The following is a 25,175-nucleotide window of genomic DNA, read 5'->3' as shown; positions in this document are numbered from 1 at the left end:
TCATTTTCCTACATCTCAAAAAATAAACCCTAACATTAAAACAAGATAGGGTTATGTTTCTCTTTTAATTAATAGTTTTGCTTCCACTGTTACCTTTTGGATATAGGGTGGAAGTGTTTCGCTATTGAGGTTGCTATTGAAAATGTGAACCCATAATTATTTTAAATAAGTAATTTATACTTCTCATTTTAATATACCACAAAAGAAGTGTTTTGAGATAATGGTTCCTCAATAAATATCTTTAAATGAACTTCTGGGGTACATTAATGACTAAAAATAGCAATAGGTTTATAGAAATTTGGAATGGACTTGGGGGTGTGTACTGTATTTGTCAACTATTGTCACAAACAGTGCTGCATAACTAGCCACTTATTAATGTATGTACCCAGCATCCATGAGGTGGAGAAATAAAGCAGTCTCTTATTAGGCAGGTCTGCAAAGTCACTTGGCAGACAAAAATAGGGAGGTGTGAAAAATTGTAAACAGTAATGCAGTCTACTTTCTTTCCCTCCCTCTATTGCTATTTGCTATATTTTTCTGACTGATAGCAATGAACAGTTCAGAATATATCCTAAGTAGTAGACATTAAATATAAAATGATGGTACAGAAAGTAAACTAATATAATTTTATTAAATAGAGAATAATATTGTGATTGAGGCCAGAGTTTTTAAAAACAGGGAGATATGAATTCATATGTCAAATTCTTCACTCAGTTAACCTTGTGTCCTTGAACAAATGTATCTTCTCTCTTTTTTCATTGAATTCATGATGGTTTGGATTTTATATTTTTATGCACATTTTTTTTTTTTTTTTTGGTCTGTTGCTCCTGGTAAACTAAAAGCTACACAAAGACATAGATGGTATCAATTTTGATCATCAGTGTATAACTACACTTTAGCACATAATAGGAACTCAGTAAGAACACGTTTAAGGAAAAAAGGAAGAACGGAAATGATGAGTAAACAGTAGACAGATGAAAGGAGAAAGAGAACTCTAGGCAGAGGGGAAAACAGAAGAGTAGGCTCTGAGGTGAGAAGGAATGTGATAGAGAGACCTGAAAGCAGTCTGTCTATCCAGGGGGATTGGCTGAAAGGAAAATAGCAGGAAACATGGTTTAGAAATAATCAATATCTGCGGGTACTAGGACTCAAAAGCCATTTTTAATAGTTTTTTGGTTATTTTTTTGTTTTTTTTTTTTAACATCTTTATTGGAGTATAATTGCTTTACAATGGTGTGTTAGTTTCTGCTTTATAACAAAGTGAATCAGCTATACATATACATATGTTTCCATATCTCTTCCCTCTTGCATCTCCCTCAATAGTTTTAAGAGCAGTGGGGTTCTATTGATATATTTTAAGAAAGGAAGTTATATGATCAGATTTCCCTTTAAAAAAAAATAGTCCTCTGGTTTCCACCAAAGAGGTTCTGGGAAGATGTGGTGTTGAACATACATTTACTCATCCAGCTGCACACACATTCCTCCATCACCTCTCCTGAGCCAAGCATCTCGGGGAGCAGAAAAGACCTGGGACTGTATGCACGTTCTAGGAGAGAGCCGTTGCTGGACTTCCTCCCAGAGGCCCACTGAGAGCCGAGAGAGCGCTGTTCAAGGGAGGTTGCCTGGCCTAGGTGTAAGCGTGTCCCCTCTTCCCGGTTCTCTGGAAGATGAGGAAGAGCCAGCTGCCTGGGCTGGGTCCTGCTTCTGCTGCTGAGTCTGGGGGAGCCCTAGGAACTGGTTGAGTGGAGAACTTCCTCCAGTTGCCTCCACTGCCCAGCCAGCCCTCAGGGGCGAAGTCTTTGTCTTTCTTGTGGAAAATGATGCACATTACATCACACCAACACACATCCTGGAACTGAAAAATGTTGTTTTCCAGACTAATGAGTACACATTCATGAATGGTAAGACAGTGCCTCTTGTGCCAGAAAATCAAGTAGAAATAATATTTCAAAGTGTCATGCAAAAATGAAATAATATAAAAAGCATGAAGGAAAATATAAGACTTGGAAAGAAGATTCAGAATATCTAATATGATAATATTAGGACTTTCAGAAAGAGAAAAGAACTGGATAAGGACAATAATTAGACAAATAAAAGAAGACAATTTCCTTGAGCTAAAGAAAACTGAATATGCAGATTGAAAGGGCAAGAATGTAAATCTCAAGAGAAGTTTGACTGTCTCCACTACATCCCCAGGGCAAGGAAAGTGCCTGGCACACAGTAGGTACTAAATGGATTTTTGATATGTGAATTAATAAACCTGAAATTTGCTTCTGGCTGAAATTTATAAAATGCTTTTATGGTAGAGTGATAAAATGACATATGATTTACTCAAGGGAAAGGGGATCAAGATGGAGAAAAAAATTGCAATTATAGTCAAATAGGAAAGATAGATGAAACCTTGGGTTTTTCTTCAATATGCCTGAGTATTTTACTTTTAATACAAAAGGTGATTAAAATTGTATTGATCACTCATACAGGCCTTTGGTGTCAATCAGTCATGATGATGCCATAACAAACTACCAAGGGCCAAAAGTGATTCAAATGTATATTTAGGCTAAATATAAAGTTTAAACAAAAGCCTTTGTAACACTGAAATACTTGGCATATAATTATATGAATAAAAGTGTATTATTTTTCAGCAAAAAAGATTATTTAATATTGTAGATTTAAAATTTCTTTTTGTAACCCACAAATACTTGTTAAATTATAAGTGATGGGCTTTACATCGTTATATAGCCATTGGATGCTATGAGAATGGACAGGTTATCATGGAAAAAAAGATGCATCTCTGTGGTTTTGCCTTTAGTGGAGTATCAGATGTCCCTGCTGAATGAGTAAAACAGCATGGTATAAGGAGTAGAATATTGAATTTTATGATCTCTGGGTTCCTTTCTATTTCAAAAATTTTATGATTGTCTATTGATGACTGCTACATATAAGGATTGTAGCTGTTTCTCAGATTCTTAGGAAATTTGATAGTCTAGTTTCTCCCTAAAAGCTACTAATTTCATTGTTTGGGATTTTAATAATGTTCAGACTGGTCAAAATACTGTAAATCACTTTTTACATCTCTCAAAAATGAACTATTTTTAGAAAACAAATTCCCCCAATACATATTGCAAACCATATAGAGAAGTATTGGTTTCCCCTTCTGTGAATTTGTTTGCCAATACATCCAAATAATTTCATATGACTCCCACTCTTCTTCGGTATACAGGAAAGTATAAAAAAGAAATAACAGCAAATTTCAGAGGTCTCTCAGGCCTGTGAACATCTCCTTTATGGCTTTTATGGGATAGACTCTCTCACGTCATATTTTTAACATGGTTCTAATAGTAAATGTTTATTGACTTGTTTACTCCAGCCAATTTTCTCTATATCACCCATCATGTTGTATGATGTTAATTCATTACAAATGATGAAATATCCCATTGGAAGTATGAGTCTGCAGTACTGCCAAACTCAGGAAGGCAACAAAAGCATTTTTATTGGTACCATGTGCACATCTGATGAAAGCTTGCTAAATTGGTCTATAAAAAATCCTCGAAGACAATTTATCAGATTGCTTGGAAAATAGACTGATCTTTGAGGTTTGCTTTGTAAAAAAACACACAATGCAATATCATTAAACAGAATGATTATATGGAGAACAAGATAAATTTTCCTTGTTTCTGATCGTATTCCACTGTGACTAAATAGGAAGGGAAAAATAATACCATTGGCAAAAGTGAAAATGCTTAACACAAGTACAGAAGCATGCAGATAGGAGAAGACACCATGTGTACCTTTGCAAAATGCTAATGCAGTTTACTTTGCTGATTAAATACTAGTTTTTTTGGGTAGAACACGTTTGTTTTGTTGAGAAGTATATTATTTTAATATGCAAAATGGCATTGAGTGCTTTTCTCCCACTAATAAGTTTAACATTGCCATTCTAGTTTAATTTTCTAGTTAAATGATAAAGAGCTACCCAGATATACCCATTTCCGCATCTAATGCCCTTGCAGTGTAATCTCCCACAGAGCTTGTTTCATCAAAGCAAAGTGAATCTTTAAGCTCTATAGTCACATGTGGGAAGAGCTGATATTTTAATGTTTTATTTACTTTTATTTATGTCCCTTTCATGGAAACACTATACCGGTAAACCAAAAATCCTGAGGTTTTTTTTTTTTTTTTTTTAACTCAAACCAATATATCCCTTCCTAAAATCAACTCTTGAACTACTTTTCTCCAAATGTTTCTAGGGAATTCCAGTTATTGCCGTTCCTTTCCTATTTTCTTTTTTAATTTTCCACTTTAAGTCCCTGGACAAGAGCCCTGGGGAAATTTGCTAGAGCCCTGGGGAAATTTGCAATTAGGCTTTACTTGTGTTTATGTCCCTTTCCTCTCTTTTCTTACCAAATTATTTTTTTTAAGATAGACATATGTGAAGATTTCTGCACTCCCCTGCCCACCCCACCAGCCTTGATTGGATACCCCCCTCCACCTCCTTTTTGGGAAAAACTACAGTCACTCCACTTATATATATTCCGTTTCAAATTAGACTGCTCTCTGTCTAATCTAAACTAAGAAACTAGTATTTGCATTTGAGAGAATGTGAAATGACTAAGATACCTCTCTGTGCCTTCCTCAAATGGATATTCACTTTAATAATATTCTTCTCTTAAAAACTTGGATAGGTCTGATTGGAGCAGACCGTTAGAAGCAGGCAGGACTTTCTGCCATAATTTAAATTACTGTATGGATGCATCCACCATCTGTGTCTCATCATGATGAGGGAATTTCTGATTTTTTTTGTCTGCTAGTCAAAAGGCAAAGGAAAAGACAAGTCAACAAGAGTGGAAGAGAGTTTGGGTGAAAGTAGAGAGTGGTGGTGTGAGCCTTATCAAAACAAACTCTTGTCTGAAACTCAAAAGCATAGTTTCTTGGAGCCATAGTAAGGATCTGCCATGACACTACGTACTACATTTCTCAGATCATGATGTGTTCTCATGAATTTTTGACTAACAAGTTTTTCTCCAAGCAAAAATATTTCGGTAATATTAGCATTCATTAAGGTAGAAATCCACAGTGTTATCAGTGAATGAGGGGATTTATTCAAGCATTCCACAAAACTTTTGAGTTCCTATTATATTTATGGATGAGTAAAACAGTAAGTATTGTGTGTATATGCACAGTACATTTGCTTATGATTTAGGATGCAGAAATTTTTAATGATGTGCAGTATTCTTCTATTTATTATTATGAACGCATTGTATTAATAACTATCACTTGTAATAAAATGGGTTTTATTCCTGAAATTTATTTTATTTTATTCACATAAAAGAAATGTATTCATCTAGTAAACAAAAATTTTGTGCTGGGAGATTAATGAAAAAAGAGCCACCCCTCATTCCACCCTTCTTGGTCCTCAGACACTATCTACAAAGTCAATTCGTAAGTCTTTCAGATCACTTTGTTTGATTTTTTTTCTCCTTGGCAGTCACCATCCTGCCTTAAAATAATAGGCTTACACTACTAATTTTTCACTTGTCAATTGGAATGTCCCTTCTTTTGTTTTTCAGGTTGGAGCCACTGTTTCCTAAAACCCATATCTTCTTAGATACCATCCCTTATTACTTCTGAGTTTATCTTTTGAATTTGCTAGAGCACAACTTCAAGCAACATCCTAAGAAAAGTGTATGAAAGAGGTAAATTTTCTGAATCTTTTTCTGTTTGAAAATGTCTTTATTCTACTACCTAAATGGTTAACAGTTTGACAACTTATGGAAGTATATGTTGAATAATTTTTAACAGAGTTCTAACGTAATTGATATTATTCATTTTGAGTACTGTTTATGTATGAATGTGTTTCTTTCTCTCTCTGTTTTTACATTCATTGATTTATTCCAATCCTTCTGTGTGAATCTTTTTATATATACTATATTAGATTCTCAATCAAGCCATTTCATTTTTGTTCTCACTTTCTTTTTTATGTCTACTTTCTGCAATATTTAGGTAACTTTTAAAGCCTTCTATTTGATTTCAGTTAAAAACAATAATTTTGTCAATCATGTTTTTAGATCCAAAGTGTTCAGAAAAAAAATCTACTCTAGGTCTTTGTTGTTGAAATTCAGAGGCAAAATATTTTTTTAGGGGACCTGGAGCCTTACCATTGAACAAGATTAAAAAGTAGTAGTACAAATGTAAAATAGATAGCTAGTGGGAAGCAGCCGCATAGCACAGGGAGATCAGCTCTGTGCTTTGTGACCACCTAGAGGGGTGGGATAGGGAGGGTGGGAGGGAGACGCAAGAGGGAGGGGATGTGGGGATATATGTATACGTACAGCTGATTCACTTTGTTATACAGCAGAAACTAACACAACATTGTAAAGCAATTATCGTCCAATAAAGATGTTAAAAAAAAATAAAATAAAAAAATAAAAGTAGTAGTAGTAGTTACAGTCATCATTAACATCATCATCATCCCAGTGTTGGTGATTGTAGAATGCTGTTGATTATAATAATACAAACTTCCTAGAGGATACTTGTTTAGTAAATACCAAGAGCTTTAACAATATAAACATCAGCTAACCATAGATCACATATATTTACTTCTAGAAATTTATAATTAGGAAAGTATAAGAATAACACCAAGAATACCACCAAAAGTATATTCAAGAGTAAGATAACTAATGGTAAAAATTGGGGAAATATATCAGTTAGTTATACTTAGGTGCAAGTAACAGATGATCCAGTGCAAAGATCCTGAATTAATAGAATGACTTAATATTTCAAATTCAGTATATTAAAATAGGGAGATCCAGCATCAATCAATTTATTGGCTCAATAATATAATTAAGAGTTCAGATTTAACTCTCATATTCTTGGCCTATTGGCTCTTGTCTGCAAATAAACACTGGCAAGAATTATGGTGTCACAGTGATTGGTTAGAATAATCAAGATTTAGATAAATCTCTGAAAATGTAATCAACATGTATATTTTTATTATATAAGTTTCAGCTGTACAGCATTATAATTTGACATCTGTATACACTACAAAGTGATCAACACCACAAGTCTAGTTAACCTCTATCACCATACAGTCGATCCTCTTCATCCATTTTGCCAGCCACCAACCCCATTCCCTTTCAGAAACCACTAATCTGTTCTCTGTATCTATGAAGATGTTTTGTTTTTATTTATCTAGATTCACATATGAGTGAAATCATATGATATTTGTCTTTCTCTGACTTATTTCACTTAACACAGTACCTTCAAGGTCTACCCATGTTGTCACAAATGGTCAGATTTTATTCTTTTTTTATAGCTGAGTAGTATTCCACTGCGTGTGTGTGTTTGTGTGTGTGTGTGTGTGTGTGTGTGTGTGTGTGTGTGTATACACCACATCTTCTTTATCCATTCATCTGTTGATAGATGCCTAGGTTGCTTCCATATCTTTGCTACTGTAAATAAGGTCGCAATGAACATAATGGTGCATATATCTTTTCAAATTAGTGTTTTTAGATCTAGATCATATGGTAATTCTGTTCTTTATTTTTTGAGGAATCTCCGTACTGTTTTCCACAACGGCTACACCAGTTTATATTCCTACCAACAGTGTATGAAGGTTCCCTTTTCTTTCCATGCTCTCCAGTACTTGTTATTTCTTGTCTTTTCATTAATGGCCATTCTGACAGGTGTGAGGTGGTATCTTATTATGGTTTTGAATTGCATTTCCCTGATAATTAGTGATGTTGAACATCTTTTCATGTGCCTGTTGGCCATCTGTATGTCATCTTTGGAAAAATGTCTATTCAGATCCTCTGCCCATTTTTAAATCAGATTGTTTATTTTTTTAAAAAGTTATATGTGTTGTTTATATATTTTGGATATGTTAACCCCTTGTCACATATATGATTTGCACATATCTTCTTCCATCCAGTAGGCTGCCTTTTGATGATGATTTCTTTCACCGTGCAGAAACTTCTTAATTTGATGTAGTCCCATTAGTTTATTTTTGCTTTGTTTCCCATGCCTCTGGAGTCACATCTACAAAAGCATCGCTAAGACCTATGTCAGTGAATTTATGGTCTATGTTTACTTCTAGGAGTTTTATAGTATCCAGTCTTACATTTAGGTCTTTAATCCATTTTGAATTTACTTTTGATATGGTGTTAGAGAATTTTCTAATTTCATTCTTTTGCATGTAGCTGTCCAGTTTTCTCAGCACCACTTATTGAAGAGATTGTCTTTTCTCCATTGTATATTCTTGCCTCCTTTGTAGTAGATTAATTGACCATAAGTGCATCGGTTTATTTCTGGGCTTTCTAACCTGTTCCATTGTATGTGTCTGTTTTTGTGCCAGTACAATACTATCTTGATGACTGTAGCATTGTAGTATAGTCTGAAGTCAGGGAGCGTGATTCTGCCAGCTCTGTTCTTCTTTCTCAAGATTGCTTTGGCTATTCAGGGTTTTCTGTGGTTTCCTTCAAACTTTAGAACTATTTGTTCTAGTTCTGTGAAATATGACACTGGAAGTTTGATGGGGTTTCATTGAATCTTTAGATTGCATTGGGTGGTATTGACATTTTAACAGTACTTAATCCTTTAGTCAACAAATATGGAATATCTTTCTTTCATCTCCTTGGTTACATTTATTCCTAGGTATTTTATTCTTTTTGATGCTGTTGTAAATGGGATTATTTTCTTAATTTCTCCGATAGTTCATTATTAGTGTATAGAAATGCCATTGATTTCTGTGTATTGATTTTATATCCTGCAGCTTTATTGAATTGAATACTGAATTCTGTTTATTAGTTTTAACAGTTTTCTGGTGGAATCTTTAAGATCTATATATAGTGTTATGTCATCTATTGTACCAATTGTGACAGATTTTTTCTTCCTTTCTAATTTGGATGCCTTTTATTTCTTTTTCTTACCTGATTTCTGTGGCTAGGACTTCCAGTACTCTGTTGAATAAAAGTGGCAATAGTAGGCATCCTTGTCTTGTTTCTGATCTTAGAGGAGAATCTCTCAGCTTTTCACCATTGAGTATGATATTAGCTGTGAGTTTGTCATATATGGCTTTTATTATGTTGAGGTATATTCCATCTATACCCACTAAGTTGAGAGTTTTTATCATAAATGCATGTTGAATTTTATCAAAAGCTTTTTCTGCATCTATTGAGATGATCATATTGTTTTTATTCTTCAGTTTGTTACTGTGGTGTATCACATTTACTGATTTGCAAATACTGAAAAATTCTTGCATCTCTGGGATAAATCCCACTTCATGTGGTGTATGATCCTCTGAATGTGTTGTTGGATTCAGATTGCTAGTATTTGGTTGAGGACTTTTTCATCTATATTCATCACTGATATTGGCCTGTAATTTTCTGTTTTTGTGGTATCTTTGTCTGGTTTTGGTATCAGGGTGATGGTGGCCTCATAGAATAAGTTTGGAAGTGTTCCTTCCTCTGCAATTTTTTCGACTAGTTTTAGAAGGATAGGTGTTCACTCTTCTCTAAATATTTGGTAGAATTTGCCTGTGAAGCCATCTAGACTTTGGCTTGTTGGGAGTTTTTTAATCACAGATTTAACTTCAGTACTTGTAATTGGTCTGTTCATATTTTCTATTTCTTCCTGGTTCAGTCGTGGAAAGTTGTACGTTTCTAAGCATTTGTCCATTTCTTCTAGGTTGTCCATTTTATTGGCATTTAGTTGCTTGTAGTAGTCTCTTATAGTCCTTTGCATTTCTGTGGTGTTGGTTCTAACTTCCCCTATTTCATTTCTAATTTTATTGATTTGGGCCCACTCCCTTTTTTTCATGATGAGCCTAGCTGAAGGTTTATCAGTTTTATTTATCTTTTCAAAGACCCCGCTTTTAGTTTCACTGATCTTTTCTATGGTTTTTTAGTCTCCATTTCATTTATTTCTGCTCTGATCTTTATGATTTCTTTCCTTCTGCTATTTTGGGATTTGTTTATTCTTCTTCCTCTAGTTGCTTTAGGGATGTTGAATTTTGTCAAATTTTTTTTTTATTCATCTATTGAAATGATTATATGGTTTTTATCTTCCATTTTGTTAATTTGATGTATCACATTGATTTATTTGCACATGTTGAACCATTTTGTTGTTGAATGCCACTTGATCATGGTGTACAATCCTTTTAATGTATTGCTGGATTCAAAAAGTAGTCAATATTATGTTGGTGATAAGCATGGTGTTCAGGCCTGTAACTGGAACTGATTAAGTAAAGTTTTGATATTCCATATGACAGTACAGGAATGAACCTGAGAAATATCTAAAGCCAGGACCCACTGAGCAGTGCTTTTAGGTAATTGACTTTCACTTCATTCAGTCTCAAAGAGAATATTCAATAACTGTTTTGGTTTGGCTTGTGCACAGCACCTGGTAAAACAGACAGACATATAATTCAAGTCTCTAGAGTAGTTAAGACAGAGAGTTAGGCAGGAGTTGTTGGGGAATAGTGACAAGCACTGGAGTAGAAAATATTAAAGGCAAGCTTCTAAAATTTGGCCAAATATGCAAAACTTGCATAAGTGGAATCACTTATCCTTCACATACCACTTACACCTCGAATACCTGAGGTGCGATATTTTGGGGAACTAGAATTTGATCTCTGGAATAATTCCTATTTTATATTAGTGATCTCTCTATGCTTCCATAACTTTTGTCACAAATGAAAATTTTCATCCCCTGTGTCCTTCAGTGTCTTTCTATCAATGATATAATCATCCTTCTTGATAATCATGTAGGAAGTGTATTGTGAAACTCTAGCAATTGTAAGAGAATTGGGAAGTACTTAGAGTAAGCTTTTAAGGATAGAAATCTCTATTAAGGCATTTTGTTTATAAAATGAACAGTGTTACCTTCTAAATTAATTGGGAGGAGATGAGGAAGTAAGAATAGGATTCAATCTGACTTAGAACTTCAGTTCAGATAAACAGTAATCAGTGAGTAAATCTCAGCTGTGCATGTTTAGGTCTATGTAACTTCAGTGGGTGTTTCTGAAATTTATGTAATTTTGAGAAACTCTTTGGAAAATTCTACAGAATAAAAGAGAAACACAGTAGAGGCAATATCAATATTGAAAGAGGTTTCAACTTTGTTTTTTCATATACAGATGTGATGATTAATAAAAATAATAAACCATTGATATGAATCTACTTAACCTCATTAATAGCCTTACTGACCCTTTTGATGTTAAAAAGATAAACTCATGAGAATGTTAAGGATTCATTTTTAAAAATGCAAGTGGCAGAAGTGGTGCTGAGATAGCAAACTGAATCAAGAAGAGAATAAATCTCAAAGGAAGGTTATATAACTCAAGATTAATAGGTAAACCACAATCAATATCAAGGACTAACCATGGGTAACTTCAAATAGTCTGATTTTAGTACACCACATATTAAATTTAAAGAATTTTCATGAGAGAAAGTTCTCCATTAGCAATCCCTGCAGTTTAAAATGCTGTAATTTTTAAGCAAAGGAAAAGACATAAGCTTGATCTACCTGCCAATATCTAATATTATACCATTATTATAGCATTATTCTTCTTTCTTTTCCCTTTCTCTCCAAACCCAATAATTTGATCAGGTTTCACAAGACATTTAAATTGCTGAGAACACAGGATATACTCAGACTCAAGTGTCAGGTGTAGGTCATATAATTGAGGTCCTTTCTCCCTTTAGAAAAAAGATTGATAAGATGTCCAAATACCCTGTTTATTAAAAAATTGTTGTACAGATTAATGGCTAAGTGCAAGGCCAAGAGAGGCCATTGACTTGGATTTGATTCCTAGATAAAATATTTACTAATTATGTTGTTCTGGTCATGTCATTGAAAATGTCTATGCCTCAGTTTTTTTCTCTATCAACTTATAGTCATTGAATCATTTTGAGGAATATATTAAAGAAGGTATGTAAAAAGTTACATAAAGTTTTATGACAACCTTAGCATATGGATCTAGTATAGATCACTCTCCAGGCAAAAATTCATAAGAACTATTCATAAAATGTGACTAAAAATTCATTATATATATAACTTTTTCAAATGGCCAAAGGATAGCTCTGTCTCAAAATTAAAAAAGGAAAGAATCTCAGAGTAGAGAGCTCAAGTTGATGTTGGTGACCTTTGCAAGCATCAAAGATACTAACCAAACTGAGGCCTTGGTTTTTGTCTGGAATACAGAGAAAAGTGATCTGGCCTTGAGTGCAGGTAGGCTGGAATATATATGCAAGGCCACTTATAAAGCCAGGGCACTTTTCATGATGTATAGCCTTTGAAAAGGATACATTCACTCTGATGTATACAGTGAAGTTTTTCTTTATGCTATGCTATGGGTGAGAAAAATAAAAAGATCTCCTGTGAAAACTTGAAGCCCCAATCCTTGACCAAACATGAGAAGGAGTCAGAATTCTGGAGGAAAAAAAACTTTAAAACTTTATTTAAAGACCAAAATGAGTATCTAGAAGTAAAAAGTACAGTGATTTTAAAAATAGCAGTAAATAACATGAGAATATTAAAAACAACTGAGGAAAATTAAAGAACTGTTAGACATAAGGATATATGCCTTCATAAGGCACAGAAAGATAAACATACAGGAAGTAGGAAGGAGAAAGAAAGAGACATAGAGAATTCCAACACATTTATAATGGTATTTTTCAGATGGAAGAGTAGACAGAGTATGGGCCAGATAATAGCAAAAGAGAATGGACTTGAACTTTATCGATTTGAAGAGCCAAAATAAAGAAAAAACCCGAATGCATAATTGAAGAATCCTAAGACGTAAACAGATAAAGCATCAAGAAATATAATAATGAAAACCAAAAGGAATGAAACTTAGATGCAGTAGAGCAATAATAAAAGTTCAAGTGTCAATGTAACTATATCTTTGATTTTCTAAGAGTAAAAAAAATTATCAATCTTGTTTTCTGTATTTAGCTCAGGAACACATTAAGCACGAGAGCAAAATTAAAACATTTTTCGGTACTAAGAGCTAATCGTACTTAAAATCTGACATCAACAAAATGAATAATGGCTCTGATAAAAAATAAAAGATGTATCAATAAGAAACAAGAGAAAATAATAAATAAGGAAATTCTGCTTCTGACCAAGATGGAATAACAGGAGCCAGATTTATGCTCACAAGTTGAACTATCAAAAGAGAAACAAAATTATGGGAAAAAAAATGGTTTTCAAGACAGTGGACATCACAAAATAAAGGAAAAGCATCCCTTAGGAATGAAAAAAAAAAAAGATGAGCCCAGGACAGCCCAAGCTTACTGCAGTAATACAGTTTTAAGGCCAGAGCATAAGAAGGACAAATCCAGGTATGGTCCTGTACATCCTTGCACTAGTGACATGAAGTAGAGACTCCCAGGGGATCAAAGCAGTGAGAGTTCACAGCATAGAGGAAAGAGTTCCACAGAGACAGAATTCTGGAGATAGGTAGAAGGTTCCCTCGAATATTCAGCTGAGTACTTACCAATCATGCATCTGAGGAAACTAATCAAGGCCAGAAAAATAAAAAACACTTGAAGGAATTAGAAGTAATAGTGATTGATGTTTACACAGAGCTGGTAATAGTGTCACTTCCCATCAGTGATACTGGAAAACCTCAGGATTCATAGAAGTTTGGGTAAAGTGTTTTTGAGCATATATTCTTTATTGTTTCTTTAATTTATTTATTTTATTTTATTATTTATTTTTGGCTGCGTTGAGCCTTTGTTGCTGCGCATGGACTTTCTCTAGTTGCTGCAAGCGGGGGCTACTCTTCATTGCAGTGCGCGGACTTCTCATTGCGGTGGCTTCTCTTGTTGCAGAGCATGGGCTGTAGGCGCGCAGGCTTCAGTAATTGTGGCGCGTGGGCTCAGTAGTTGTGGCACCTGGGCTCTAGAGCGCAGGCTCAGTACTTGTGGTGCACAGGCTTACTTGCTCCATGGCATGTGGGATCTTCCCGGACCAGGGATTGAACCCGTGTCCCTGAATTGGCAGGCGGATTCTTAACCAGTGCACCACCACGAAAGTCCCCTGAGCATATATTCTGAAGTTATAATAATTTGTTCAATGTCTTCACTGCTAATTTACAATATCTGTATCAGTTATGGGTCATTTTTTGTTTGAGTGATATATCCCCTCACCAAAGTTTATATTTTCCTGCTTCCTTTCTTGCTTGGCTCTCAACACATTCTATGAGGCTAGCATTACCTTTATATAAAAGATACACACACATAAATATAGCATAAAAATTATTTTATAGCCTACCTGTGATACATTATAGATTGAAGTATCTGTTCATTAGCCCTTCCTACACTTGGAGAAATGATTAAGATATGTTAAACATTAATGTTTTTGATCTAAATTCTGACAACCAGAATAAATCTGTAGTTTTCTTTGACTACTAATCTGTAGTCAAAGAGGTTATCTCAAGTTGTCTCTCTAGTAAGTTTGCTTTGTTCACTGTGCCATACAGTTGCATTGCTAATAGCACTCTTTCAAAATACTTCAACAGGTCTATTGATTTTGAAGGGCCAAAAGATTTTGCCTAGATATGTATGGAAGGAGTGTTCCTGGACACTTACATATGTTAATACATACACAGAAAAATAAGGCTTCCAGCAGTTTTGACCTGCATAAAATAAACACTAGAGTTTGAGGAAAGATTCTTATTTTTCCTATTACACAGTTTTTTAAATCATGAATTATTCTCAGTGTTAAATGACAAAATCAAAAAGTAAACACTATTTCAGAGAAAATACTGTTTTTAATACAGAAAGAACAGAGATTAGCATACATAGTAGTTTGAAGACATAAATTATCTCCTCATTCTAGCAAATTCAAAGAAAGAAAAACTGTATGTAGGCTATATCAATAACTGTTTCATATCATACATTTATGCACAGAAAACAACAAGAAAACCATAACTAGATAACCAGAGGTGCTGGTTATACCCAAACAGCATCTCCATCATGAACCAAATGCACTTAGACTGTGCACAGAGATAATTGTTAAAGTTTCTCCCTTCTCTGTTTACTCTCATTTTTGCAAACTGAAAGTTCTTCTGTTTGATTTTCTTATGAGACCCTTTACCTTCATAGAACTGAAATACTTGCATTGAACCACTTGGTAAAAGCTGAGGGAGCAATGGGGAATAGGGGGATTTGGAGTCCACCGGGGTGGCGGAGAACAGAGGCAGGAGTCATAGTGCCATTTTCATTCCCACTCCTCCACCGTGTAGTCTCGAGATTCATTCCCGTGTCTAAAATGAAGCCTTCATGCAGAAGCTCTTTAGGCTCTCATTCACAGGCCCTGGAAGACAGCGTTTGCACACGGATGAATGAGGTTCTGCAGCAGCTCAGAGTCAGTGTCTGAATTCCAGTGTATTCACTCTGTAGCATTGTAAGGGATCCAAGAACAAAATTCCTATGTTCTTTCTAGTCAGGAGGCAGAAGGCAGAGCTTTTGCATGCAGGCTGTGTTTTGGAGCAGAGCTAGAGACTGGAAAATACAGAAGCAAAGAACTGCATCCAGCCTTGACCTAGTGTTGTGGTTCTTCCCTGTACCTTGCTTGCACTGAACTCACAGAAGGGAAGGAAAGGAAACTCGCTGTGGCTTTTCCCATCTCAAAAGTGTTGTGACACCTCAACCTTTTAGTGTTTTGCTTTTTTTTTTTTTTTTTTTTTTTTAATGTCCTATTGTAAGTGTTTGGTTTACACTCTACAAGTAACACTAGTAGCTGTTTTGGATTACGTAGGTGCTCTTCCCCATCTCGTCTCCTACACACCAGGGTGAGCATACGGAGTGTCCTCCTGCTTTGTGTGAACATCTACAGATGTTAATCAATTTTGAAAAAGGATCATGGTTTCTGCTCTACTTTATAATCAAGACAAGTGTTTATTAAAATACTGTTTTGGAATGTTGGCTGTAATGTAACAACAATTTTCATAATAAAAGATATTCATGTTTAAAAAAAAAATGAAGCCTTGCACCAAATCAGAAATTTTCAAACCCACAGAGATTCTTTGAGCTTTACTGGAAAAACCTCCAATGCTGTGATTTTGGGGGGATGGGGGAAAGATAAGAGCAGTGGGACCCCTATTTTAATAGAGCAGCTTTGCTTTTAGCTATTTTCTATTTGGACTTTGCTATGATTTAAAATTTTTTAAAAGGTTTAAGAACTACTAATCCAAGTGATCTATAAGGTCTTTTATATCCCTATAATGCTATAAGGTTTTAATCCATGACTGCCTAAGTAAATAGCCAAACTAGAAGAATTAAATGATTTTTTTCCTTCTTAACTATTTCACATCAGTTTTAATATTCTTGCCACCTCATACACCCAGGTCACCCAAGTGATCTGAACAAAGTATAAATATTATGCTAGCCCTGAAAAATTCCTTTAATTCTGGCTTGTAATTACAATGTACTATTTTTAATTTAAGATCGTCTGTGTTCTTCCAAGCATTGCATCAGTGTATTTTCACTATTGAAGATATGAAATATTATAGATTGACCTTTTCAAACTTTGATGTAATATTGGAATGATTCAGGCTACAGCAATATAATTTACTTTCATCCATTCGTTGCTCAAGGAAATAAAACACAAATAGGATTTAGTTTGATTCTGTCCTGTTTCTCTCCTTCCGGCTCTTTTGTGATGCATCTTCAAGCATATATCAATTTATTGATAATTGATCTGGAACATGTATCTCATCTTTCTGCCAACAACTGGGCATAGCTGTCCTCCACTTACGATCACTACTGATTTTCCCATTTTGTCCTGGTGAGAAAAATACTGTTCTCTCTAAATCACTAGTGTAGGACTGATATTAGACTATGATAATACAACAGCATTCGCTCAGAAGTTGAGAGGTGAAGAGAACCCTTATATCTGGCCATGCAGCCTCTTCTGCCTATCTCAGTAGCTGACAGGACATCTACCAAATCTGGCTAATTCTGTTGTGCAAGATTCCATGAAAAAGATCAGTCTAGGCTAAGTTACAATTTGCAGAATTTTAAGCAGATAAATTTGAAAAACTAGATGAAATAGATAATAGCTAATTTTTAAACTTTTTTTCCTCAGGAAGTGAACACATCTAGAGTCCTTTTTTTCCCCTAAAATACTCCTCATGAAAATCCATCCCGATAGACACAGCAAGTGCAAACAAAACAAAGCCAGAGAAAAACTAGGAAAAAAAAAAAAAGAGAATCCCACAGAAGACACCATGGGGTTTCACAGGGGAACTTCACAGGGGAACTAAACCAATGATTTAAGAAACAGAGCATCCCAAACTACATGAAATTGTAGAGCATCAAAAAAGTTTTTGAAATTTGTTTATTTGGCATCAATGCAACATAGATACCAAAACCTGACAAAAAAATTACACCAAGAACAGAAACTACAACCCAAACTTACTTACGAGTAGTCATAAAAAATTTTGTAATATACTGAAAGAGTATCCTATCATGACCAAGTTAATTACTTCCAGGAGAGCAAGGGTAGTTTTATGTTAGGAAATCAATTAATAAAATCCTAAATATAGTTCGATTCAAGCAGACCGATCATATGAACATCTCCACTGAGAATAAGTGGCATTTGAAAAAATATAACTATTCATGTTAAAACCCTAAACGTAAGAGGAATTCTTGGATATTTCTTCAACATGATAAAAATTCAGCTCAAATAAATCTATATCTGGAAAATTGAAAAGTATCAATGGGAAAAGTAATACAAGCATTAAGAGAACTTAGTAAAATAGCAGATCATACAGTTAACACTCAAAAATCTAAAACTTTCCTATCAACAAATAAACATCAGGTAAAATACATAATGGATGAGAATATACACATATGTCAGCAATAAGATAAAAATACATAGGCATGACATTACCAAGAAACATCCAAGTCTTAAAGACGGAAAACTCTAGAGTCCTGAGAGATTTAGAAATAGATTTGAAAAAAAATAGAAAATTATATCATATTCTTAGATAGAAAGTCTTAACATCATAAAGATGTTATATATTAATTCATAAAATGTAATGCAATCCCAGAACAAATACTTTTCCAGAGCTAGACAAGTTGATTATAAAATGTACTTGGAAGAACAAAAATCGAAATACTCAGGAATACTTCACAAAGAGGTATGTGTTGGGGGGGGTAGAAGTGAGGAACTGATGGTGTTCTAGAGTACAGGTATTAAAACATACTCTAAGCTTATCATTAAAAGGTTTGATACTGGCATATTAATAGGCACACAGAAAAATGGAACAAATAGTAAAACTAGAAGGACAACAAATTGCACGTAAAATTTTTACCATATGATAATGTTCCATTTGAAATTGTTGGAAGAAATGAATGTCTGTAACAACTGCTGTAGGATATCTGAGTAGTTATCAAAAAAAAAAAAAAAAAAGATAAAGCAGATATATTCACCATACTTTATGAGAGTATCTGAGATTCTGGATAAAAGGCCTGGGCAGAAGTAAAGAAACCAGCAGAACTGTTGGCAATTCCGTTCTTTGTCCTTGACCCAAATCATTGTGAACATTTACTCACTAAAATCAATGTATAAGATGTTTATTGCTGCACAAATATAGAGAAACTGGAAATAAGCCAAGTGTTCATTAATAATAGAATGGATAATTCTATTTTGGTATGTTTATACAAAGGAATTCTATACTTTAGTGATATAATAAAGAACATCACTACATGCGACAGAGTGAGTAAATTTTACAAACATAAATGTTGAAGAAACAAAAGAGAGTGAATACATTTAAAGTTAGAAACCAGGCATAACTAGAAGCCACAGTTATGGTACTTTTCGGGAGACATTGTGACACTTTCCAGTATATTGGCAATGTTCTATTTCTGGATCTGGAGGCTTTAAATGGAAGTGTTCACTTTGTAAAACTTGATTGTTTTGCTGATGATTTGTTCACTTTTCTGTATGTCTGGTATCCTTTAGTAATTTTAAAAAGGTGGCTAATTCTCAACCTCCATTAATAAAGAATTCTGGATTTCTTAATGAAAAATCCTATATGTTTACAACTACAATAAATTAGTAACACTAAGTATTCCACAGCTAAAATTATTGCAGGCAATATGGGAAAGCCCACATTTTTCCTTCCTCCCTAGAGAGGAAAAAGTAGAGTGATTCATAAAATACCTGCAGTAAGTTTGAGATATACAGAATCTGGGCATCTATCTACCACATATTTACTGACAGCATTTGCTTTCAGGCAAAATATCTAAAAGGAAAATGTCTTTTGAGTGCAGAATTAGCATATAAGATCACATGTACATATTGTAAAATGTGTCATAAGAATGAAAAATAGAAGAATAATGACTCACTTATGAGGAGTTGAATTAGCTTCATTATTGTGAAAAACACCTATCATTCTACTTACATGAGATTTTGAAATTGCATTGATGCTGTAATGCATTGAGACTTTTAGAGATGTTGGGACTGGGTGAATGTATTTTGCATAACAGATGGATATGAATCTTTGAGGGCCAGAGGGTGGATTGTAGTATACTGAACAGTGGCCTCCAAAGTTTTCCTAGTCTCAATCCCCAGAATATGTGAATATGTTACCTTATATGGCAGAAGGGACTTTGCAGATATGAATAAGTTAAGGATTAAAAAAAAAAAAAAACCTATCATTCGAATGTTGGAATTATAACATATAGGTGATTTTGACATACACTAGTTTTATAAAAAGATACCTAGATCCTTATGCCTTTAGTGTTTATTTCTTTTAACTCTTGAAAGGCTTCAGTTCTAGTATTATCTGTTTTCCAATACTATAAATACTAAAAGAAATTTTAAAAAAGAAATCTGCTGATGTCTTTTGCTTGAGCATTGGCAATGTCTTCAATCCTAGGAAATTTAACATGTGTCTGCCTCTATTCACTGTATGCCTGCAGCAAATGACTTAGAGGTATTTAGCTCAGTTTCATAGTATTCTGTTGACACAGATTTCATTTTAACAGTCATATATCTTCACCAAGTAAGGCTATGGTGAAACTCAAGCCTTCAAGATAAATAGATTTCTATAGGAAAAAATAGCAAGAGGTTGAAAAAGTTCAAGGAATCAAACGAATAGGACATGACACGTGGTCAACATGTAAAATGTGAACATCAAATGTAATATCAGTTATGCAGGAATAAGATGGATTTCCAGGGCAAATATGATTTATTCATTCCATGCTGAAACATTATGTGAAAGGAAACAGCATCCATCATTGTAAGAAAGTGCTGTTTTCAGGCTACCTGATAGCCACGAAATCATATTTGGACCCAATCAAAGCCCAAATAAAGACGTTAAAAACTGACAGCTTGCCTTTTATCCCTCTTCAATAAATAAAACTTCCGACTTTACATGTTGCAGCTTAGGCCCATAGCCCAGGCCGCTGCTTTCTCAGAACTCTGAAAGAAAAACCACAACAATAAAAATGTTTTCTTTCTCAGTGGCTTGTTAACTCATATGCAGTGTTTGTTAAGAATGTAGTGTCTTTGAAAACCTTTCTTTTTGCCTAACGGGAAAGAAAATAAATAAAAATCTCAACTGATTTTTGTCCCAAAGCAAAATAAGATTATCCCAATTGGCATTTTTATTCAAAATTTAATATTAAAATCAAACAGCTCCTGGCAAAGACAGTGATGATCAAAGGCAATGATTATGAAAACCAAGGATTTGTTTAAGAAGAAAAAGGAAACTACTTTGCCTTATCATTAGAAGTGGAAATGATACCCACATATCAGTCTCGATATTGATTGATGTGGCAGAGACCAAATGCTCTGGTTGGCAAATGCTTAGCAGAAATCAGAGAATACTGTACAAGGAGAAAAATAAAGGACAGTGAATATAAGCAAGGTGCTCTATTATAAAATGTACTCATATCTTTCTATTCACATATAAATCCTAGTGACTATAAATTTGTGTATGGGGTTGCAATTGGGATTAAGATGTACAAACTTCCAGTCGTGAAATAAGTTAAGTTTTGGGATGTAATGTACAGCATTGGGAATATAATCAATAATATTTCTATAACTTTATATGGTGACAGATGGCTACTAGACTTATCATGGTAATCAATTCATAATGTATATATCGAAATAAATGTGGAATCACTGTGTTGTACACCTGAGACTAATAGAATGTTTTGTGTCAACTACTTCAATAAAATATTAAAAGGAAAATAATTTCTCCACAGCAAAGAAACCATCCACAAACTGAAAAGACAACCTACAGAATGGGAAAAAATATTTGCAGACCAAATATCTGATAAAGAGTTAATTTTTAAAATATATAAAGAACTCATAGAATCAATAGCAAAAAAATAACCCAATTAAAAAGTGGGCAAAGGATTTGAATAGACATTTCTCCAAAGAAGATATAGGAAAGGCTAACAGATACATGAATAGATGGTCAACATCACTAGTCATTAAGGAAATGCAAATTAAAACCATAGTGAGATATCACCTCATGCTTGTTAGAATAGCCATCATCAAAAAGACAAAAGGTAACAAATGCTGGTGTGGATGTGGACAGAAGGGAACCCTTGTGCACTTATAAGTTGGTACAACCACTATGGAAAACAGTATGGAGGTTCCTCAAACAATTAAAAATAGAACTACCATATGATCCAGTAATTCTACTTCTGGCAATGTATCCAAAGGAAATGAAAACACTAACTCTAAAAGATATATGGACCCCCATGTTCATAGCAGCATTATTTATAATAGCCAAGACATGAAAACCACCTAGGTGTTCACCTATGGATGAATGGATAAAGAAGTTGTGATACACATACACACGTATACATATGTACAATGGATATTAGTCAGTTATAAAAAATGAGGATATCCTACCATTTGCAGCAACATGGGTGGACCTTGATGGCACTATGCGAAGTAAAATAAGTCAGAGAAAGACAGATACTTTATGATCTCACTTATATGTGGAGTCTGGAGAAAAAAAAAAACTCATAGAAAAAGAGATCAGGCTTGTGGGAACCAGAGACAAAGGGTGGGGACAGGAGTGAGTAAAGGGAAGGTAGTAGAAGTAAAGACACAAAAATCCTAGGGAGACAGATCATGCCAAGTCATCTAGGCATTTGGAGGACTTTTGATTTTACTCAGAGTTGTCTAGAAAGACATTGGGACTTTTGAACTAAAGGATGATATTATTTGACTTCTGTTTTAAAGGATTCACACTAGTTACTAAGTTGCTGGTAGACTAAAGAGAAGAACAAGATCAGAAGATAATTGGGTAATTAATTAGATAAATAATTTAACCAAAATGATGATGTTTTGGACCTAAGCATTGATATTGGAAATAGCAAGGAAAGGTCAGATGATGGATATACTTTGGAGATAGAGCCGACAGGATTATCTGATGGGGTGTTTATGAGGTGGGTGATGATGAGAAGAATCAATGATGATTCCAAAGTTTTTAACTTCAGCGCCTTAAATGATAAGGTTGTTTTTGCCTGTAATTTGGAAGGAAGAGGTAGAGTAAGTTTGAGGAGAAAGATGAGGCTTTTTACAATTTTGAATGTATTCATTCAAGTCATCTATTGAACCCCCAAGAGATTCTGAGTAGACAAGTCAAGCAGGCAAGCGTATGAATGATTCAGACCAAAAAGAGAGTAGCCTGATATAGTTTCTTTGGGATAATGGAACAGCGCTGTATCCTTATTGTGGTGGTTATATGGATTTATACATGTGATAAAATCTTACACCACTATGCACCCCCCCCAAAATGAGTGCATATCAAAACTGATGAAACCCAAATAACATCTGTGGTTAAGTTAATGGTTTTGTTCTAATGGGAATTCCTGATTTTGATCGTTGTATTATTTGGATGGATAGTATTATTGGGGAATCTGGTCAAAGAGTACCGGTGAACTCCCTCTGCTATTTTTTTCAACTTCTACCTGAGTCTACAGTAATTTCAAAACAAAAGGTCTGAAAATGTAAAATAAAATGGGGATGGACTACCGAGTATGAGTTTTAGCAGCATACCACATGTACAAGTGCTCTTTTAATGGAGTAGCTCTTTCACTGCCTCCATGGCAAAGATTTCTATTGGTACAGGAAGGAACACCCTGCTTGAACCAGTTTATGAGAAACTTTGAAGAGGGAGATTGGAAACAACTAAGTATACAGAAGAAATTGCAGGAATTTTGCTGAGCAGAGAAACTGAGTGTTAACTGGATAAGAATTAAGGATCAAGAGACTATTTTTTTTAGGTTGGATAAATTATACAGCTTTATATTCTCATTGGAATGATCCAGTAGAAAGTTTAGAAGGTTGAACTTAGATTCAGGAGGGAGAGCACAGTTGTTGGAACTGTGTCTTTAAGGAGAGAGGAGATGGTATCTGATGCTCAGGTGTTGTCTTTGGCTTCAGATCAGATCACAGGCAGATATATCCATAGCTAGCTAGCTAGCTACCTGTCTGTCTCTGTCTGTCTATCTATATTTTCTTTAGGCGAGTGAGACAGTTGAAAAAGTGAGAATATCTTGTAGGATTGAAAGATAGCATTAAGTTCCCATTTGAAACTAGTGATCATGAATACTACATAGGGTATGTTGTCTTAGTTTTGATTTCTTTTAGTCATATTCACTGGTGCAAATTTACTATGGCTGAGATTTTGCTCAAGTATCTAACAAAGTAGGGAGGAGTGGGCAGGGTAGTTTGGGATATTTTCTGGAAAGTGAATCTAATGATTATTGCTGGAGTCTAAGCTAGGTAAGAAGGAAATTACAGACTTTTCAGCAGTTTTACACACTACAGCTTGGTCACACTGTTTGCACTTAAATTATCTCTGATACTGCTTAGTATATTCTTTGTAAATCCATTTTGGAATCAGATTAGGATCCTATAAAATCCACATTGATTTTCATATGTTTATATATGTCATTGTGCCTCTGAAGCCAAGTAAATACAGGCACTTTTCGTAAGATAGAATTGGTAGACTAAATTTTTTAATGCCCCAATGTGTAATAACAAGAGAGGTTAAAATGGTACATTTCCTCCTAAAAGAAATCATCACTTCTATTCAGATCTTCTTTGAAAAAAATAATATACTTTATTATGTATGTAAACTAGCAGGCTTATAGACCACACTTTTCATTGCCTGCATGGCAAATGAAAATTACTAATGGTACAAAAATAAAATTGTACTTTGGGGAAATTCCTTGGTGGTCCAGTGGTTACGACTTGGTGATTTCACTGCCGAAGTCCAGGTTCAGTCCCTGGTCAGGGAACTAAGATCCCGCAAGCCACGCAGCATGTCCAAAAAAAAAAAGAAGGAAAGTTGCATTTTGGTGTCAATGCATATTTTTTTTTTTTGGAGTTTCATTTTTTTTTAACATCTTTATGGGAGTATAATTGCTTTACATAGTTGTGTTAGTCTCTGCTGTATAACACAGTGAATCAGCTATACGTATACATATATCCACATATACCCTCTCTCTTGTGTCTCCTTCCGACCCTCCCTACCCCACCCCTCTAGGTGTCACAAAGCACCAAGCTGATCACCCTGTGCTATGCAGCTTCTTCCCACTAGCTATCTATTTTACATTTGGTAGTGTATGTATGTCAATGCTACTCTCTCACTTCATCCCAGCTTACCCTTCCCCCACCCTGTGTCCTCAAGTTCATTCTCTACATCTGCGTCTTTATTCCTGTCCTGCCCCTAGGTTCATCAGAACCTTTTTTTTTTTTTTTTAGATTCAATATATATGTGTTAGCATACAGTATTTGTGACTTACTTCACTCTGTATGACACACTCTAGGTCCATCCACCTCACTACAAATAACTCAATTTCGTTTCTTTTTATGGCTGAGTAATATTCCATTGTATATACGTGCCACATCTTCTTTATCCATTCATCTGTCGATGAACACTTAAGTTGCTTCCATGTCCTGACTATTGTAAATAGTGCTGCAGTGAACATTGTGGTACATGCTTCTTTTTGAATTATGGTTTTCTAAGGGTATATGCCCAGTAGTGAGATTCCTGGGTCATACGGTAGTTCTGTTTTTAGTTTTCTAAGGAACCTCCATACTGTTCTCCATACTGGCTGTATCAATTTACATTCCCACCAACGGTGCAAGAGGGTTCCCTTTTCTCCACACCCTCTCCAGCATTTATT

General features: G+C 34.7%; 1 pseudogene; it reads left to right on the top strand.

The window, feature by feature from the left end:
* LOC132371299 (protein ILRUN-like) overlaps positions 1-25,175 on the top strand; it is a 362,845-nt pseudogene that overhangs the window by 198,845 nt on the left and 138,825 nt on the right.

The sequence above is a fragment of the Balaenoptera ricei genome, chromosome 9 (genome assembly GCF_028023285.1).
Source record: "Balaenoptera ricei isolate mBalRic1 chromosome 9, mBalRic1.hap2, whole genome shotgun sequence".
Lineage (NCBI taxonomy): Eukaryota > Metazoa > Chordata > Mammalia > Artiodactyla > Balaenopteridae > Balaenoptera > Balaenoptera ricei.
The sequence above is the reverse complement of the archived record's forward strand: the minus strand, read 5'-3'. Positions and strand labels throughout refer to the sequence as shown.